We start from the raw sequence: 18,766 nt of genomic DNA on the forward strand, positions 1-18,766 counted from the left end.
TGGAAGCGTGAGGGGATTGGAATCCCCTCAGGCTCCCTGAAGCCTTTGTTCACAGCCAGAGCTGTGAACAAAGAAACATTGGAATGTTGGAGCTCCAGGCTTATACCAGCCATTATAAGCCCAGGGCACTCCATTGTTTTCAATGGAGCTCCCAACATTCCAATGTTCTAATTGCATATATAAAAGTTATGGCTGACAATAATGCTAAAATCATAGTTTGTAGCGGTTAGCAGCAAATTATAATGTATACCTCTCAAATTCAATTAAGACGTTTCTGCTATGAGGGTTGCCTATCTCCAGCACAGTACAGCTAAAAAGACAGCCACCATCAAATGATCAGGCATGGAATAACTGAAGAGATCCGTCGTACACTGGTGGACAATTTGGAGGACTTTAACATAGTCCACCACTGCAGGTCCCAAATATCTATACAATCTGACCGCTTCTTTACATCTCACAAAGACATTCAGATATGGAATGATAAAAATGCCCATCATAACAGATTTTTCCACTTCTATCTTTCTTTTCAACCATGTCAGCTCAGGACCACAACTACACACAAAACCTCAGTGCAGTAACCAACTAAGCAGAATATATTATATGAAACACCGTAAAGGGACCGGCAGAGCTGATCAAAGCTACCAGCATACTGAAAACCATAAAGCTGCGCAACCATCTCTCACACTTCACCACACTGCTGCGCTCTGGGTTCCATACCATGATAACCGCACCTCAGTGATCACCACCCATGACATGGAAACACTTCCAATGTATGATCAAAACAAAGACAACAACCTTCCAACCAGACATCCAACATGGTGTTGTATGCTACCCATGCAGGCAAGCGCTACAGCGCCCCATATGGGTATAGTAAGCATTATCTAAATTCTGCAATCCCATACAATTACTAACTTTAAAGTGTTCTAAAACTTGTAGTTTCTGTCTTAGAATTCTCACTGTGCAAGTACAAATCCCAGCAGGCAAAGTAGTGTCGGCGAACAAGCCATGGTTGGCTGAAAGAATCGCATATGTGTTGGTGCCTCTTGTCATGCATGTATATTAAATGTGGTTAAACGAAAACAGGCCTGGGTGAGTGACTCGCCCGTGACAGGGGACACTTTGAGATTTCAGTTTTATAGTGACAACAATCTGAAATGCAAATATGCCTTGGTTCTCAGAACATGTAACTTGCCTTGGATTTTCTCATAGCTGCCATGTGTTCCAGGCCCTCACCTATGTGGACTGTGGAAACTTTAGCTTCACCTGGCTTTAAATACGAAGAAACACTTTACATTATCGGACTTCAATTGTCCCCATTAGAATATCAGCAAGCCCTTTTATTAGAATTTTCTGGGTGTTTTCTTTGGAATCCCTAAATTATCCCCATTGTAAGTCATTGGGTTTGGCACACTGCAGTGCGTTAGTTTAAGGGTAAGATTTTGGGTTTGGTGTGTGTTAGACCTGTCAGCCCTTTGGGTGGTCCCTCCTTTTGGTTATTTATTTTTGTTCCCTTTCTGCTTCTGAACCTTTGTTTTTTTTTATGTCCACTGGAATTTTTGGGTGTTGTCCTAGGGGTTAGGTACTCCTTGACCCTATAGTTTTTCTATCCTAGGTGCCTTTCTGACTGAAAACACAGGATCCACAAAATGGTGGCTTCCAACTGCCACCTGCCTGGCTACCTCAGGATTCAGGTCCACAGGAAAGTATGAGGGTTTCCAGAACCTTCTGGACTCCTCTGGACATTCTGGGGTCAGCCTATAAAAGGCGGAATGTTGGGCAGCAATTTTGTGTTGTAAGGAGAGGAGAGTTGTTCAGTTGGAGTACAGGCTGTGAGAGGAGGAGACTGGCGCAGTGTGGAGGGCTTGACTGCCTCGTGGGGCTGCTCTTTCTGCTCGCTGACGCTATCCCTCACTTATTGACCTGACCCAGCGGGGGTAACTAGCTCTCATTCTCCTCAGGTTAAGAGGGAGTGGTTGCCCTCAGAAGTAGAACGGGACATGAACTAAAGAAGTTCAGGTGAGGGCACTTGAGACTGCCTCCTTCTGTTAGGATTTGAACCCGCCCACACCTGTGAAAATAGACCGTAACGGATATTCAACCCCTCCGGCGTCACCTGGTTTACCTGTAGCTCCGTGATCTGCCGGAAGCTATTTTTCCCCCTCTTGGCCAGGAACACACTCGAGTGAGGTGGCTGTCGTCTGATCCTGGGGTCCCTCACGCTTGGGCGGCTCTTTGTGGCGGACCTGTGGAGACTCGTGAGGTGAGGGACGCTGCGCTGGGTTGGCGGAGCTGTCAGCGCCCTCGGGTCTGAGTTCGCAGGGGTGAGACGGAAGCGCCGGAAGAGGAGTGAGTGAAACGCCGCCCAGTAAGTGCAGCGCGACGTTAGACAGGAGGGGAGGAGTTGACGGAGGCTGGGCTCGGGCGAGATCTCTCCCGGGTGAAACCGTATAGGGGGAGGATCTCGGAAGCGCCGAAGAGAAATCGCATCGGACCCTGTCAGGTAAACAGACGGGATCCGGCTTCGGAGTGAGCCCGCCACCCCTCGAAAACCCGCATCAGCTGGAGAACGAGGCCAGACTAAGTAAACTTAATTCTGGGCCGGAGGGCCTGGCATGACTGCGGAGAAAAAGAAGTAAGCTGGGAATGTAAACAAGAGGGGAGGGAAAGCCGTCGGAAGCCCCTACCCCTTGTATAGCAATTCCAGCCCAGACTAAGGGAATATACTGCAGGCTTTGGGTGACTCGAACTTTATGAACTACGCCCCAGACAGGTCTCCCTGATTATTGGACTTGTTTCTAAAACAAATCTACCGCCTGGAAAGAAACTGTCCTAGATAAAGAATCCTCAGGATATAGCTAAGGGAGCTTCCAACAGATGGAAGTCGGGGAACACGGCTGACCTAGAGATAAGTCCGGATTGATTGAAAGGAATGATTTTGTGCAGGTTATCCAGGGTCTAGAAGATTTATTGTGCTATGCTGTTAATCTAATGTGGTCATAGAGTGAACCAAAAAGCCATATGAGATAAAGGATTAACCTGCCTGTCTCCATTTAGCTATCTAGCTGCTTGAACTCATATATCCAAGAGAATCAACTATAAAACTGTCTGCTGAACCCTTATTCCTTTATGTTTAAAAAGACCATGAGTTATTGAGGGTACTGTACAGTTTGATTTCTCCAACCTGCTATTCACTTAATATAAACTGTGAAGTAATTGCTAGATGATTGGAGTGCCAAGGTTGTTGCTGAACTTTTATCTCTTTGGATAGAAAACGTAACCTCAAATGCAATGTATTGTTGAATCTTTATTGATGTAAAAAGACAGATGGAGAAATACTTGTTGTGAATAAAATCAAAACAATCTGAAGGGATAAGTGAACACAAAAGAACTTTTATAAAAGTGAACCGTATTTTTGTAAACTGGTGTAGTGTTATTTTTGAATGGATGGACGCTAGGTAACTGTATGGGTGTGACGCAAGCTTAACACTTTTGCCTTTGGGTTTGACCGTCCTACTCTGTGCCAGGCTATCCTATGTGGTCTGGAGACCCCAGGTCCAACATAATTGGTGTCCAGCAGTGGAATTGAGAACTGTGCTTGCGTCCACTTTGCAGTAGCCCAGTGTACTCCATAGACCTACACCTGGAGTTTTCTCCTGGCAGACTCCCTAATTATATTTTTGTTTTTCCAAATTTACTCCTGGTGGTGGGTGGAGGTAGCTTCTAATTACCCTCTTATCTAATTTCTTCTGAGTGGCTGTCCCTGACTCTCCTTGGCAAAAATGGAATTCGCTCTAGAAGAGTTAGAGACCTATACTGTGGCTCAACTCCGAGAATTTATGGGAGTGTTCTTCAAGCGTGGTGCTAAAAAGGGGGAACTCCAAACCAGCTTGAGGGCGTGGGTGACAGCTCACCCAAATGGGAAGGAGGAGGAGGAGGAGACAGACCGGGACACTGTCATCGGGGTAGATAGATTGTACCAACCTGAAGTGGGGAACCTACTACCGGGTCCTAGGACACTTTCAAGGGAGGGCAGCAGTGTCTCTGGAAGAAGCTTAACCGAAGCTAAATTAGCTGACCGGAGGGAGAAAAGACAGCTGAAGTGGGAGTTAGCCAGGTTGGAAAAGGAGAGGAGGAGCAGAGGATGGCTCATGAGTTGAAACTCAGAGAGTTAGATCTCAAGGCCCTACAAGCAGGGACTCCCAGTACTCCTAATGGTGGCAGCGAATCCAAAGATACAACCAGGGAACCCAGACCCTATTTACCAAAGGACGTAGTTGCCAGCTACAGCGCAGGGGATGACATCGCCAAGTGGCTGGCCGCCTATGATGTCTCCTTAAGAGCCCATGGGATACTGGAGAAACACTGGGGGGGTGGCTTGTATAAATACATGCCTCCTGCAGGGAGGGATACACTATTGGCCCTAGAGCAGACCCACTATGACCCCACCATGAAAGTGGCGCTAATAAGAAAGTTTGGACTGACCCCAGAAAAATACAGACAGAAGTTTAGGGGTAGTCACAAACTAGGCACACAGAATTGGGTGGATTTCTTGGACTACGCAAAGAAGGCATTAGAGGGTTGGGTACAAGGCAGCGAGGTGAGGGACTATGAGGGGTTGTATGACCTTATTCTCAAGGAGCACCTACTCGAGAAATGTTTTCCCGAGCTGCGACAACACCTGGTGGACAGCAAGCTGACCAGCCCCCGGAAGCTTGCTGAGGAGGCGGACATCTGGGCTAGTACCTGGGTGTCCTCAAAGGGGACTGGAGTGGATTCCCAAAGGACCGGACAGGGCGCCCCCCAGAAGAAAGAGGGGGAAGATAAAAAGAGGGAGTTCTCAAAAGGCCCTCAAAACAGTTTCCAGGGAAAGGGAACAGGATTCACCCCTAAGGCTAACCCGCCCAGAAACCCTCATCCTGGCCAAAGTCAGCAGCCAAGGGTTGTCCACTGCTTTGAGTGTGGTGGTGTTGGACACTATAAGGGAGATGTCAAGTGCCCAAAGAGACCACCCCCTCCCACTGGAAGAAAAGCCCCGGGAGTAGCTAGTGTAGTGCTCGGGGAGGAGTTGCCCTTAGATAAGGGAGGGGAGTGGGCGGGTGTCACCTTAGTGTCCCTGGGAGATCGGGAGATGGTTCCTAAGATCCAGGTGCCCTCAAATACTACTAAGTATGGGCAGTGGGTCACCATCAATGGCCAAAGAGGGGAGGCTCTGAGAGACACAGGAGCCAGTATGACCATGGTAAGGAGTCAACTGGTGTCTCCAGAGCAGGTGATTCCACATGTACTCCACCCCGCCGCGATGGCTGACGGCAGATTGGGCCACTACCCTGTGGCCGAGGTTCCATTTGAATGGGAAGGGGTTGCAGGTTCACTTCGAGTTGCCGTAAGCCCTGCCGTGCCAGTCGATTGTCTGTTGGGGAATGATATGGAGCACAATGCTTGGAAGGAGGTGGAATACCGGACTCATTCCGAGATGCTGGGTACACCTGACTGGGCCTGTGCTATCACAGGGTCCGCAACTACCCGGAGGGGGAGTTCGCTTGGACTGGAGCCTGGAACAAAGGCCCAGCCAGCTGCCAAAAAGGGAAAGAACCGAGGACAGGAAAAGCCTGCCTCGGCATCCACGCCCCATGAGACAGATAGGCCACCTGCGGTGGTGGACCAGGAGTCCGTGGAGGGGGATGTTGTCTCTCTGGAGAACCTACCTATCCCTGCTGAGTGGCATGTGGAAGGAGGGCCTACCAGGGAGGAGTTTTGTAAGGGCCAGAAGGAGTGCCCTACCCTTGAGGGACTGAGGCGACAGGCCGAAGCCCAGGCAGCAGGGAATGTTACTGGGAATTACCATATTTACTGGGAGGATGGACTCCTCTACAGTGAACCTAAGGCACCCGTGCATGGTTCATCACGGGCCTTGGTTGTCCCTCAATGTTATCGAGCCTTTCTTTTAGAATTGGCTCATGAAATACCCTTGGCAGGACACTTCGGACAGGACAAGACCTTTGCCCGGCTTGTCCCCCACTTTTACTGGCCTCAGATGAGGGTGGCATCCGACACATACTGTTGGACATGTGTGTCTTGCCAAGCCAGTGGGATAACAGGGGTGAAGCTGAAAGCTCCCTTGAAACCACTTCATGTCGTTAGCACCCCCTTTGAAAGGGTGGGCATCGACATTGTGGGGCCATTGGATCCACCAACTACAGCTGGTCACAGGTTTATACTGGTTCTGGTGGATCACGCCACACGGTACCCAGAGGCAATTCCTCTGAGGACCATTACTGTACCTGCAGTGGCTAGGGCCCTGATGGGGATCTTTACCCGAGTGGGTTTCCCCAAGGAGGTTGTGTCCGACAGGGGGACCAACTTTATGTCAGCATACATGCGGGCTATGTGGAAGGAGTGTGGAGTTACCTACCGGTTTACCACTCCTTATCACCCACAGACCAATGGTCTGGTGGAAAGGTTCAACAAGACCTTGAAAGGCATGATAAGAAGTCTGCTTGAGAGCCTGCGGAGGAAATGGGGCGTCCTCCTACCCTGTCTGTTGTTTTCCTACAGGGAAGTTCCACAGAAGGGAGTGGGCTTCAGCCCCTTCGAGCTTCTGTATGGGCACCCTGTGCGTGGACCTCTCAGCCTGGTGAAAGACGGATGGGAAAAGTCTCCCAGGAAGCTTCCCCAGGATGTGGTGAGCTACATGCTCGCCTTCCGGAGCCAAATGGCTAAGTTGTGGAAGCAAGCTTCAGATAACTTGGAAGCCAGCCAAGCAGTGATGAAAGAGTGGTATGACCACAACGCTCACCCTGTGGAGTTGGAGCCTGGCCAGAAAGTGTGGGTGATGGAACCTGGAGAGCTAAGTGCCCTCCAGGACCGCTGGACAGGCCCCTTTGAGGTGATGGAGAAAAAGGGTAAGGCCACTTACTTAGTGGATCTTAAGACCCCTCGACAGCCCCTACGGGTGCTTCATGCCAATCGTCTCAAACCCCACCATGAGAGGCCCGAGGTCATCTTGATGATGGTGACTGACGGGGCAGAGGAAGCAGAAAGCGAGCCTCTCCCCGATCTCTTTTCGTCTCAGGAAAAGGATGGGTCGGTGGAGGGAGTGATTCTCTCACCATCCCTGACTCCTGAACAGCAGAGGGACTGCCGCCAGGTCCTGGAGCAGTACTCCTCGCTGTTCTCCCTTGTCCCGGGAAGGACCCAGCTGTGTACCCATGATGTGGACACAGGAGACAGCCCACCAGTGAAGTCTAAGACCTGCCGGCTGTCAGACAAGGTGAAGGCCAGCATCCACAGTGAAGTTACAAAGATGCTGGAGCTAGGAGTAATTGAACCTTCTAGTAGCCCCTGGTCCAGTCCGGTGGTTCTGGTACCAAAAGCTGCCCCACCGGGCACCACTCCAGAACTAAGGTTCTGTGTGGATTACCGGGGACTGAATTCAGTGACCAAAACTGATGCGCATCCGATCCCTATGGCGGATGAACTTATTGACCGGCTGGGAGCTGCCCAATACTTGAGTACCTTTGACCTCACTTCAGGGTACTGGCAGATCTCCCTTACAGATGGAGCCAAGGAAAGGTCAGCCTTCTCCACGCCTGAGGCCCACTACCAGTTCTGCGTAGTGCCCTTTGGGCTCAAGAACGCCCCTGCCACGTTTTAGCGGCTGGTGAACCAGGTTCTCTCTGGGATGGAGGCTTTCTCCGCTGCTTATCTGGATAACATTGCCGTCTTCAGCGGCAGTTGGGAGGACCATTTGTGTAACTTACAAGCTGTTCTCCAGGGCCTGAAACAGGCTGGCTTGACAATCAAGGCCAGTAAATGTCAGATCGGGCAGGGGTCGGTTGTGTACCTAGGCCACTTGGTGGGCAGGGGAACGGTGCAGCCCCTCCAGGCAAGGATTGAGGCTATCATGGCCTGGGAGCCCCCAAGACCCAAACTGAGGTCCGAGCCTTCCTGGGCCTCACAGGTTACTACCGTCGCTTTGTAAAGGGGTATGGCACTATTGTGGCACCCCTGACTGAGCTCACATCCAAGAAGCAACCTCAACGGGTAGTCTGGACGGAGGATTGTCAGCAAGCCTTTGAGAATCTGAAACAAGCAATGTGTGCAGCACCGGTCCTGAGGACCCCGGATTTTTCCAAAGAATTCATTGTCCAGACAGACGCATCAGAGCATGGCATTGGGGCAGTGTTATCGCAACTCAATGAAGAGGTTCTGGATCAACCTGTGGTCTTCCTGTCTAGGAGACTGCTTCCCCGGGAACAGAAGTGGAGTGCAATTGAGGAGGGAAGCCTTTGCAGTGGTATGGGCTCTGAAGAAGTTGCGGCCATACCTGTTTGGCTCGCACTTCCTGGTTCAGACCGACCATCAACCCCTTCGTCGGCTGATGCAAATGAAGGGGGAGAATCCCAAGCTGTTGAGATGGTCCATCTCCCTACAGGGAATGGACTTCCGGGTGGAACATCGGCCTGGAGTGGACCACGCCAATGCAGACGGTCTTTCTAGGTATTTCCGCCTTAGTGATGAGAACTCCCAAGGGGTTGGGTAGCTCTCCCCACTTTCAGCTGGGGGGGACGCGTGTTAGACCTGTCAGCCCTTTGGGTGGTCCCTCCTTTTGGTTATTTATTTTTGTTCCCTTTCTGCTTCTGAACCTTTGTTTTTTTTTATGTCCACTGGAATTTTTGGGTGTTGTCCTAGGGGTTAGGTACTCCTTGACCCTATAGTTTTTCTATCCTAGGTGCCTTTCTGACTGAAAACACAGGATCCACAAAATGGTGGCTTCCAACTGCCACCTGCCTGGCTACCTCAGGATTCAGGTCCATAGGACAGTATGGGGGTTTCCAGAACCTTCTGGACTCCTCTGGACATTCTGGGGTCAGCCTATAAAAGGCGGAATGTTGGGCAGCCATTTTGTGTTGTAAGGAGAGGAGAGTTGTTCAGTTGGAGTACAGGCTGTGAGAGGAAAAGGCTGGCGCAGTGTGGAGGGCTTGACTGCCTCGTGGGGCTGCTCTTTCTGCTCGCTGACGCTATCCCTCACTTATTGACCTGACCCAGCGGGGGTAACTAGCTCTCATTCCCCTCAGGTTAAGAGGGAGTGGTTGCCCTCAGAAGTAGAACGGGACATGAACTAAAGAAGTTCAGGTGAGGGCACTTGAGACTGCCTCCTTCTGTTAGGGTTTGAACCCCCCCACACCTGTGAAAATAGACCGTAACGGATATTCAACCCCTCCGGCGCCACCTGGTTTACCTGTAGCTCCGTGATCTGCCTGAAGCTGTTTTTCCCCCTCTTGGCAAGGAACACACTCGAGTGAGGTGGCTGTCGGCTGATCCTGGGGTCCCTCGCGCTTGGGTTGCTCTTTGTGGCGGACCTGTGGAGACTCGTGAGGTGAAGGACGCTGCGCTGGGTTGGCGGAGCTGTCAGCGCCCTCGGGTCAGAGTTCGCAGGGGTGAGACGGAAGCGCCGGAAGAGGAGTGAGTGAAACGCCACCCAGTAAGTGAAGCGTGACATTAGACAGGAGGGGAGGAGTTGACGGAGGCTGGGCTCGGGCGAGATCTCTCCCGGGTGAAACCGGATAGGGGGAGGATCTCGGAAGCGCCGAAGAGAAATCGCATCGGACCCTGTCAGGTAAACAGACGGGATCCGGCTTCGGAGTGAGCCCGCCACCCCTCGAAAACCCGCATCAGCTGGAGAACGAGGCCAGGCTAAGGAAACTTAATTCTGGGCCGGAGGGCCTGGCATGACTGAGGAGAAAAAGAAGTAAGCTGGGAACGTAAACAGGAGGGGAGGGAAAGCCGTCGGAAGCCCCTACCCCTTGTATAGCAATTGCAGCCCAGACTAAGGGAATATACTGCAGGCTTTGAGTGACTCGAACTTTATGAACTACACCCCAGACAGGTCTCCCTGATTATTGGACTTGTTTCTAAAACAAATCTACCGCCTGGAAAGACACTGTCCTAGATAAAGAATCCTCAGGATATAGCTAAGGGAGCTTCCAACAGATGGAAGTCGGGGAACAAGGCTGACCTAGAGATAAGTCCGGATTGATTGAAAGGAATGATTTTGTGCAGGTTATCCAGGGTCTAGAAGATTTATTGTGCTATGCTGTTAATCTAATGTGGTCATAGAGTGAACCAAAAAGCCATATGAGATAAAGGATTAACCTGCCTGTCTCCATTTAGCTATCTAGCTGCTTGAACTCATATATCCAAGAGAATCAACTATACAACTGTCTGCTGAACCCTTATTCCTTTATGTTTAAAAAGACCATGAGTTATTGCACTATTCCCTATTTGGCGGCCATCTTAGACTATTCCTATTCCTTCTCTTTGGCGGCCATCATGGACTAGTCACCTCGACTAGTTTGACTATCTGTTCATATAATGCAAACTTGTCATTGCAGACTAAGCTAATTTACCGCACACTTTGCATAGCCCTATAAACAGCCCTCTAATTTAATGTGTGGCTGTTAGTGCAGTATTATATTTTTCTGATAATTTGTACACTTATAGTAACCTGCCCCACGGCACAGCTGCCTTTTAGTGCAGCAGTATATTTCTTATGTTAGTTTATACACTTGTGTAACCTGCCCCTCGGCATTTCTCATTTGTAAAGCACCGATTACTACCTCATATACTTAGGTAAAGCACAGATTGCTACCACATATACTCTGTTAGTTCAGTATTATACCTTTATTTATATTTGGCACCTTCTTGCAACCTCATTCACTTTTATTTGGTACACTTGTAACCTGCATCCTTTTCACTTTCTCCACTGTGTAGCATCTATTGCTACCTCCTATTTTTAGGGTGCTCACTAGTGTCACTATTGACTTGTAACTTGTTTGCATTTGTATTGTAATCCTATATATCATTACTGTTCACCGTCACGCACCTACCTAGACCGCCATGGATCCTGCTGGCAAGCACACATATAAAATCAACTACCCACCCGTACTCACCAAGAAAGCCGCTAAACGCTTCAAACACAACTGCCTGAGGTCCCACCCGGAAACACCCTTTGCCGACTCCTACTTCTCACCGGTCAACGGATCCCTGAACACCGATATCATCTTCCACACCACACGCAGAGCGCAATGGAGAAAAGCGTTCCTCACCTTACTCACCGTCTCCACCTCCAGGAAATCAGCATATGGCCTAACACTATCCATCACACCATCCCAACTCTTCCCAGGCAGGGCCACCATTACTATTTACAACAACGGGATTGTACTAATGCAATCCAGAGACAGGAACCTGGAACTACTAGACAACCTGTTCCCCACCTTCAAAGAGCACCTCTCCAATGCTCGGACCGCCACTCTTAGCACCGCCAGTCCTACCACCCTTCACCACACAACCCCCACACACAACCCCTCTAACATAGTTCAGCGCCAGAACGACACGCACCTCTCATCTACCCCCAGCACCCTAGTCAATATCCCTCCGGCTGTAGCTACCACACACTCCGCAATCACAGACACAGATCTCTCCCCACCATACACCGGCACCCCCACCCTCCCATCCTCCCCTCGGACCACCACTCATACCACCCATACCACTCATACTACTCCTACCACACCCACTCCTCCCACCCCTGACATCACAGCTCCCACCCACAAGTATAACATAGTCCAGCAACAGCCCGACGCTCACAACGACAAATCCCACCCTTTATCCCTTCACCCTTTATCCCCCCCATTCTCAGTCCCCACTACCACCCTCTAACTAATCACGCAGAACACGCCACTGTCTTAAATTTAACACCTTCTCCCCACAACAGGACCAGCTCGAACCTCATCTCCCCCCCCATTCTCAGCCCCCATTACCCTACTTGCACCCCCGCCACCATTAATATGCACTCTTCCTCCACCCGGCTCTCTCCGCCTACCACCAAGGTCCTCACCTATACTGCCAACCTCCTCCCGACTCCAACAACACCCCTCCCTACCTCAATGACACCCCCCCCTCCCAAACAATCTCTCCTCGGGGCCCACTCCACGGAGCCGAGCACGGACACCAGCCCTCCCCCCGACCCACATGTCAACTCCCTGGTTATGAACTCACCCCTGATGCACCCACCCCCCACCACCAGCACCTATCCCACGCTGGACCTGATTATGGCCACCCTCACCCAGATCAAAGAAGACATCCTCATCATCAAAGAACTACTCGCCACACACCCCAAACACCCTTCACCTACTACCACCTCCCCTCCCAACAGGTCTCCCACCCCTCCGGACGAGTCCCACACTCAACACTCCACACACCGTTCTTCAATTCCTATTCGCAATCGCAACAACCGCCCCAACAGGTCCCCCACCCTTCCTGATGATTCTCTCACTCTACACTCCCCCCACTGGACTTCAATCCCTGATCGCAATAGCAACAACCGCCCCTATCGCCCACGCAACCCTCTTTCGGACCTCGAAACACACACCCTCCTCAGCTCCTATGACCCAGCTCCCCTACACCACACATCCGCCACACACCTCGCCATTCCTACGATACACTCCAATCCCCTCAGACCCCCCACACTAAACAACAGAAGCTCCATACCTAATAACCTTAGAAAAGTCCCCCTCTCTCTAGTACCCTCTACCTCCCTCGACACACCCCGTCTCAAATGCACTCTCCTCAACTGCAGATCGGCCTCTAGACACTCCTCCGCCATCGCTGATCTCATCTTATCACTGGACCTTGACCTAATCATCATGACTGAAACATGGCTAACAGAATCTTCTACACCTATAATGGACATCCTGGTTCCTCCAAACTACCACATCGTTAGACTTGACAGGCCCGGCAAAATAGGTGGTGGAATCGCATGCATACACAGGAGCAACCTCTCTGTTCTGAAAGTCACCTCCTCCTCCCTACCCTCCCCAACTTCCTGTGAATACATCTGCCTCGATATTATCAGTGAGGGCAAACCGATATGCTCTCTTCACGGCATTTACCACCCACCCGGGGACAACGCTATCTTCTCCCAACAAATCATGGATACGATCTCAACCAATTCCGGACGGCAGCTCACCCAAATATACCTCGATGACTTCAACCTCCATTGGAACGATCACAATGACGCGGTGGTAAATAGTCTAAAAAATTTCCTCAATGCCCTTGACCTAACCCAAATATGCAACAGCCCGACCCACGAGAAAGGCTCTATCCTCGACCTTATCATCTCCAAAGAAGACTCTATCCAACTCGAATCCAACCCTGCGACTGGTCAGATCATCATATTGTCACATTCTACATCAATGAAAAAGTCAAAGTTAACCCGGCTCAAACCTCCAAGCCCAAAATTTGGAAAAGAGACCTGAAAAAACTCAAACCAAACTCTCTACCCCCTAACAGCTGCAATCTCCTAGCTCCCCCTACCGGCATTTCGGACGTTCAATCCTTGACTGACCACTATCTCAACGCAATGATCTCAATAATTAATGAGGCTGCACCTTTGCAACTAAAAAGAGTATCTACCAAAATCTCTAATCCATGGTACGACGGGAGTCTCAACGAGGACAGACGAGCCATGCGAATGGCAGAGCGCACCTGGAGATCAGCTCCCTCTGCACTGCATCTAAAAACACTGAAGAAAAAGAGAAACGCCTACTTCAGGAAAATTAAACGCTCAAAAGCAGATTTCTTCAGCCACCGGCTCGACCAAGCAAGGAACAGGCCGAGAAAACTGTTTGAACTAATCAGAACTCAATGCAAGGAACAACCCCAGCCACACAGCAATATGCACAAAGCTCCCTCCTGTGAAGACTTCTCCGCTTTCTTTATCCAAAAAACTGACAACATTAAGAGCGATCTCATCATTGACGCAAGCCTCTACTCCAAGACTCATTGCATAGCACCCACTGAACGAAAAAACAATGCCACATGGTAATCCTTTGTCACCTACTCCGAAGAAGAAATAGGGAAACTGCTCAGCACCGTTAAACCATCCAATCACCTCACGGACCCCCCCTCCCTGCTAACGCTGTAAAGGACTTTATCCCATTGCTCCTCCCTCTCTGAACTAAAATTATCAACAGCTCACTTCAACAAGGAACCATCCCTGACTCCCTCAAAGTAGGACAAGTCACGCCTTTACTAAAGAAACCTACAGCCGACCCCTCTGATTTAAACAACTACCGTCCCATTACCAATATCCCCACTCTCGCCAAATTGTTGGAAAAATGCGCACAACTACAACTGACTAAACACATCGACCAGTTTGGCCTCCTCAATCCTCATCAATCAGGCTTCCGAGCGGGGCACAGCACTGAAACGGCTATGACTCACATAATTGACGACGCCCTTCAAATGCTAGATCAAAACGATACCTGTCTCCTCATCCTTCTTGATCTCTCTTCAGCATTCGACACCGTTAAGCATGAGAATTTACTCGAACTATTAAACACGAGAATGGGTCTATCTGGGACAGTCCTCAAATGGTTCACTTCCTTTCTACACAACAGGTCGCAGAAATTCAAATACAAATTCAACCTGATGTCCTCGCCTATACCTGTTTCGTTAGGCGTCCCACAAGGTTCCTCCCTATCCCCAACTTTGTTCAACCTAGTTATGGAACCCCTCACCACCTTGTTACAAGCGTCCAATATACACTTTCACATGTACGCTGATGATACCCAACTATATCTCAAATTACAATCCCCCAAAGACATTTTGCTCCTGAACTCAACGATCAGGAGCACCCAATCCTGGCTTGCCGATAATCATCTCAAACTCAATGCTCTCACCTCCCGCCAAGATCTCTACCACACAACTCTGGCTTAAACACCTAACTGCACTCAATGTCCAACCCACCATCGTAGACTCAGCAAAATCCTTAGGCATTACACTTGACACCAATCTCAACATGCAGCAACATATCAGCAAGGCAACTAAGGGAGCGAACTACCAAATCAATACCCTGAGGAAACTTAAACCCTTCCTCCCTGCCAATGACTTCCAAACTGCAGTACAAGCACTAATCATCCCTCGAATTGAATATGGCAGCATCGCCCTCTGCGGACTCCCCCTAACTACTACTGCTCCCCTAAGAGCTTCTCTAAACGCTGCAGCGAGACTCATCACTGGTTCAAAAAAACACTCACATATCTCCCCTGACTTTAAACACCTGAACTGGCTGCCTTTCGAAGCCAGAATACATGACGCACAAAGCTGTCCACATGAGCTCACCAAGCTATCTCTCTCAGAAGCTGACAATCTCTGGCGGCTCTAGAAACACCAGAGGCACAAACAATCTTCTGCTGAAGCCTCGAAGATTCCGGAAGGAAAAAACTTATAAACGCTCCTTCTCAGGAATGGCGCCCAGGATCTGGAACTCACTCCCCCCTGAAACGAGGCTTATCTCCTCCACTACACTGTTTAAGAAAGAAGTAAAAGCTATCCTCATGGCTAAATACACTTGAAGTGCTATTCTGAACTCTGTTAAGACTCCGCACTGATCTGTACTCCGTGTTCGACCCCGTGGCTTATTTGTTTTATATGTATTAATGATTTATGTGATTTTCTAGCCTACCACGTGTTTGTACTACTATCATTTTTACCTACCTGTTTGACTATGTTCCCTCATGCTCCCCCTTTCTATGTGAAGCGCTCTGATATCTGCAAAGATCTTGTTCGCGCTATACAAAACTTTCAAAATAAATAAAAATAAATAAAATTGAGGGTACTGTATAGTTTGATTTCTCCAACCTGCTATTAACTTAATATAAACTGTGAAGTAATTGCTAGATGATTGGAGTGCCAAGGTTGTTGCTGAACTTTTATCTCTTTGGATAGATAACGTAACCTCAAATGCAATGTATTGTTGAATCTTTATTGATGTAAAAAGACAGATGGAGAAATACTTCTTGTGAATAAAATCAAAACAATCTGAAGGAATAAGTGAACACAAAAGAACTTTTATAAAAGTGAACCGTATTTTTCTAAACTGGTGTAGTGTTATTTTTTAATGGATGGACGCTAGGTAACTGTATGGGTGTGACGCAAGCTTAACACTTTTGCCTTTGGATTTGACCGTCCTACTCTGTGCCAGGCTACCCTATGTGGTCTGGAAACCCCAGGTCCAACAGTGTGTTATTCACATGACACTGGTGGACAATTTGGAGGACTTTAACATAGTCCACCACTGCAGGTCCCAAATATCTATACAATCTGACCGCTTCTTTACATCTCACAAAGACATTCAGATATGGAATGATAAAAATGCCCATCATAACAGATTTTTCCACTTCTATCTTTCTTTTCAACCATGTCAGCTCAGGACCACAACTACACACAAAACCTCAGTGCAGTAACCAGCTAAGCAGAATATATTATATGAAACACCATAAAGGGACCGGCAGAGCTGATCAAAGCTACCAGCATACTGAAAACCATAAAGCTGCGCAACCATCTCTCACACTTCACCACACTGCTGCGCTCTGGGTTCCATACCATGATAACCGCACCTCAGTGATCACCACCTATGACATGGAAACACTTCCAATGTATGATCAAAACAAAGACAACAGCCTTCCAACCAGACATCCAACATGGTGTTGTATGCTACCCATGCAGGCAAGCGATACAGGGCCCCATATGGGTATAGTAAGCATTATCTAAATCCTGCAATACCATACAATTACTAACTTTAAAGTGTTCTAAAACTTGTAGTTTCTGTCTTAGCATTCTCACTGTGCAAGTACAAGTCCCAGCAGGCAAAGTAGTGTCGGCGAACATGCCATGGTTGGCTGAAAGAATCGCATATGTGTTGGTGCTTCTTGTCATGCATGTATATTAAATGTGGATAAACGAAAACAGGCCTGGGTGAGTGACTCACCCGTGACAGGTGACACTTTGAGATTTCAGTTTTATAGTGACAACAATCTGAAATGCAAATATGCGTTGGTTCTCAGAACATGTAACTTGCCTTGGATTTTCTCATAGCTGCCATGTGCTCCATGCCCTCACCTACGTGGACTGTGGAAACTTTAGCTTCACCTGGCTTTAAATACGAAGAAACACTTTACATTATCGGACTTCAATTGTCCCCATTAGAATATCAGCAAGCCCTTTTATTAGAATTTTCTGGGTGTTTTCTTTGGAATCTCTAAATTATCCCCATGGTAAGTCATTGGGTTTGGCACACTGCAGTGCGTTAGTTTAAGGGAAAGATTTTGGGTTTGGTGTGTTATTCACATGACACTTAATCAACCTTGCCAACGTTAGCCTCTTATCTCCATCACTTGAGCCTATGGTGAGCCCGGCACTCAGCTCTCGTCTTCATCACCTGAACCACAAGCATGCCAGGTTCCAACCTAGCATGCTCTTGCCTTCCTCATCACGTCTATTAGTGGGCACAGAAATTGACATCTCGCCTTCATAACCTCAATCATTGGGGGGATGGTGCAGACCTCTCATCTTCATCATATCAGCCAACAGCGGTCCTAGCACCAAACCATTATCTTCATTATTCTTGCCCACAGTATGGAGAGAACAGACCCTTGTTCCTCACCACAGTCAAATAAGAGCGTGAGATTAACCCCTCAGCTTCCTTACCTCAGGCAATGGCAAACTGAGCAGCAACCACAGCAGCTCAAATACATACCTCTGCCGATGGGCAGTCCAGCACCAACCCCTTGATTATGTCCTTTCCACCCAACCCCTTGATTATGTCCTCTTTCAGCCCAATGGAAAGCCGGAGTCACCCCTCCGCAATCCAACCGCATGGTGAGCCCAGAACAGAACCTCCTGTCATTAACACCTTAGTTAATAAGGAGCTTCGTCTTTTTCACCTTGGTGTGCTGAGCATGGTCCCTTCATCATTTTGGCCATTGATCCAATTTCATGAAGCAACACACACTTATCTTCACCAGCTCAGCCCATGGGAAGCTTGACTCTAATCTCTACTCCTCAACACCTTGCCCTAAGGCCAGTGCAGTATGGGCACTTCTTCATCAACTCAGTCTTTAGGAAGCACACCCTTGACCCTGCACTTTAATCACCAGATCCCATGATGAGCAAATCAATGTCCTCTTGCAATCACGACAGGGGACAGCGAGTTTGTTAAAGACACTCCATCATCATAGACCATGTTAAGCCAGATGCCAACTCTGTCTTCATCACCTTAACCATGGCGACCCAGGCCCAACCTGTTGCCCTCATCACAACATTGATTACTTTCACTGAATAAAAGAAAGTAGTACAAATATGAAAAACAGTATAACAATTTGAGAAGAGACAGAAGAAATAATAGGTTCCTTTAAAAAAAAGAGTACAATGTGTGGAAGTAGAGTGTAAAGGGTGAGAGTTTGAGGTAGGGAAGAGGCACTGTGCACAGGGTTCAGAGGGCACGAGGAGAAGCTAGGCGAAGATGGAATGAAGAGTGAGAAAGGCAACTTGTAGAGTTCAAGAAGTGGGAAGGCAGGCCATAAATGTATGTGAAGGTGATACACAGAAAAAAAAGTGATTGCAAGCCAATCCAACAAGAGGAAATTAAGCCAGAGGAAGGGAGGAGAAAATGGAGACGGATTGCAAAACTTAATATTGGCTGAAGAGGGGCAAGAGAGTAGCAATAAAGACCAACATAGATGGATGAACAGTAATCAAGGTGAAGTACAATCGGAGTATAATTATGAATCTTTGTGGCTTTGATAGTAAGGAATGCTCAAATCTCTGTAGACTACAGAGTTCTGGTTTAAGAAGACTGTAGAAGAGATATGCTTAGAAAAGGGGATAGAAGTCTAGGATAATTTCCTGGTATTTAACAATAGAG

This window comes from Lissotriton helveticus, chromosome 3_1 (genome assembly GCF_964261635.1).
Source record: "Lissotriton helveticus chromosome 3_1, aLisHel1.1, whole genome shotgun sequence".
Lineage (NCBI taxonomy): Eukaryota > Metazoa > Chordata > Amphibia > Caudata > Salamandridae > Lissotriton > Lissotriton helveticus.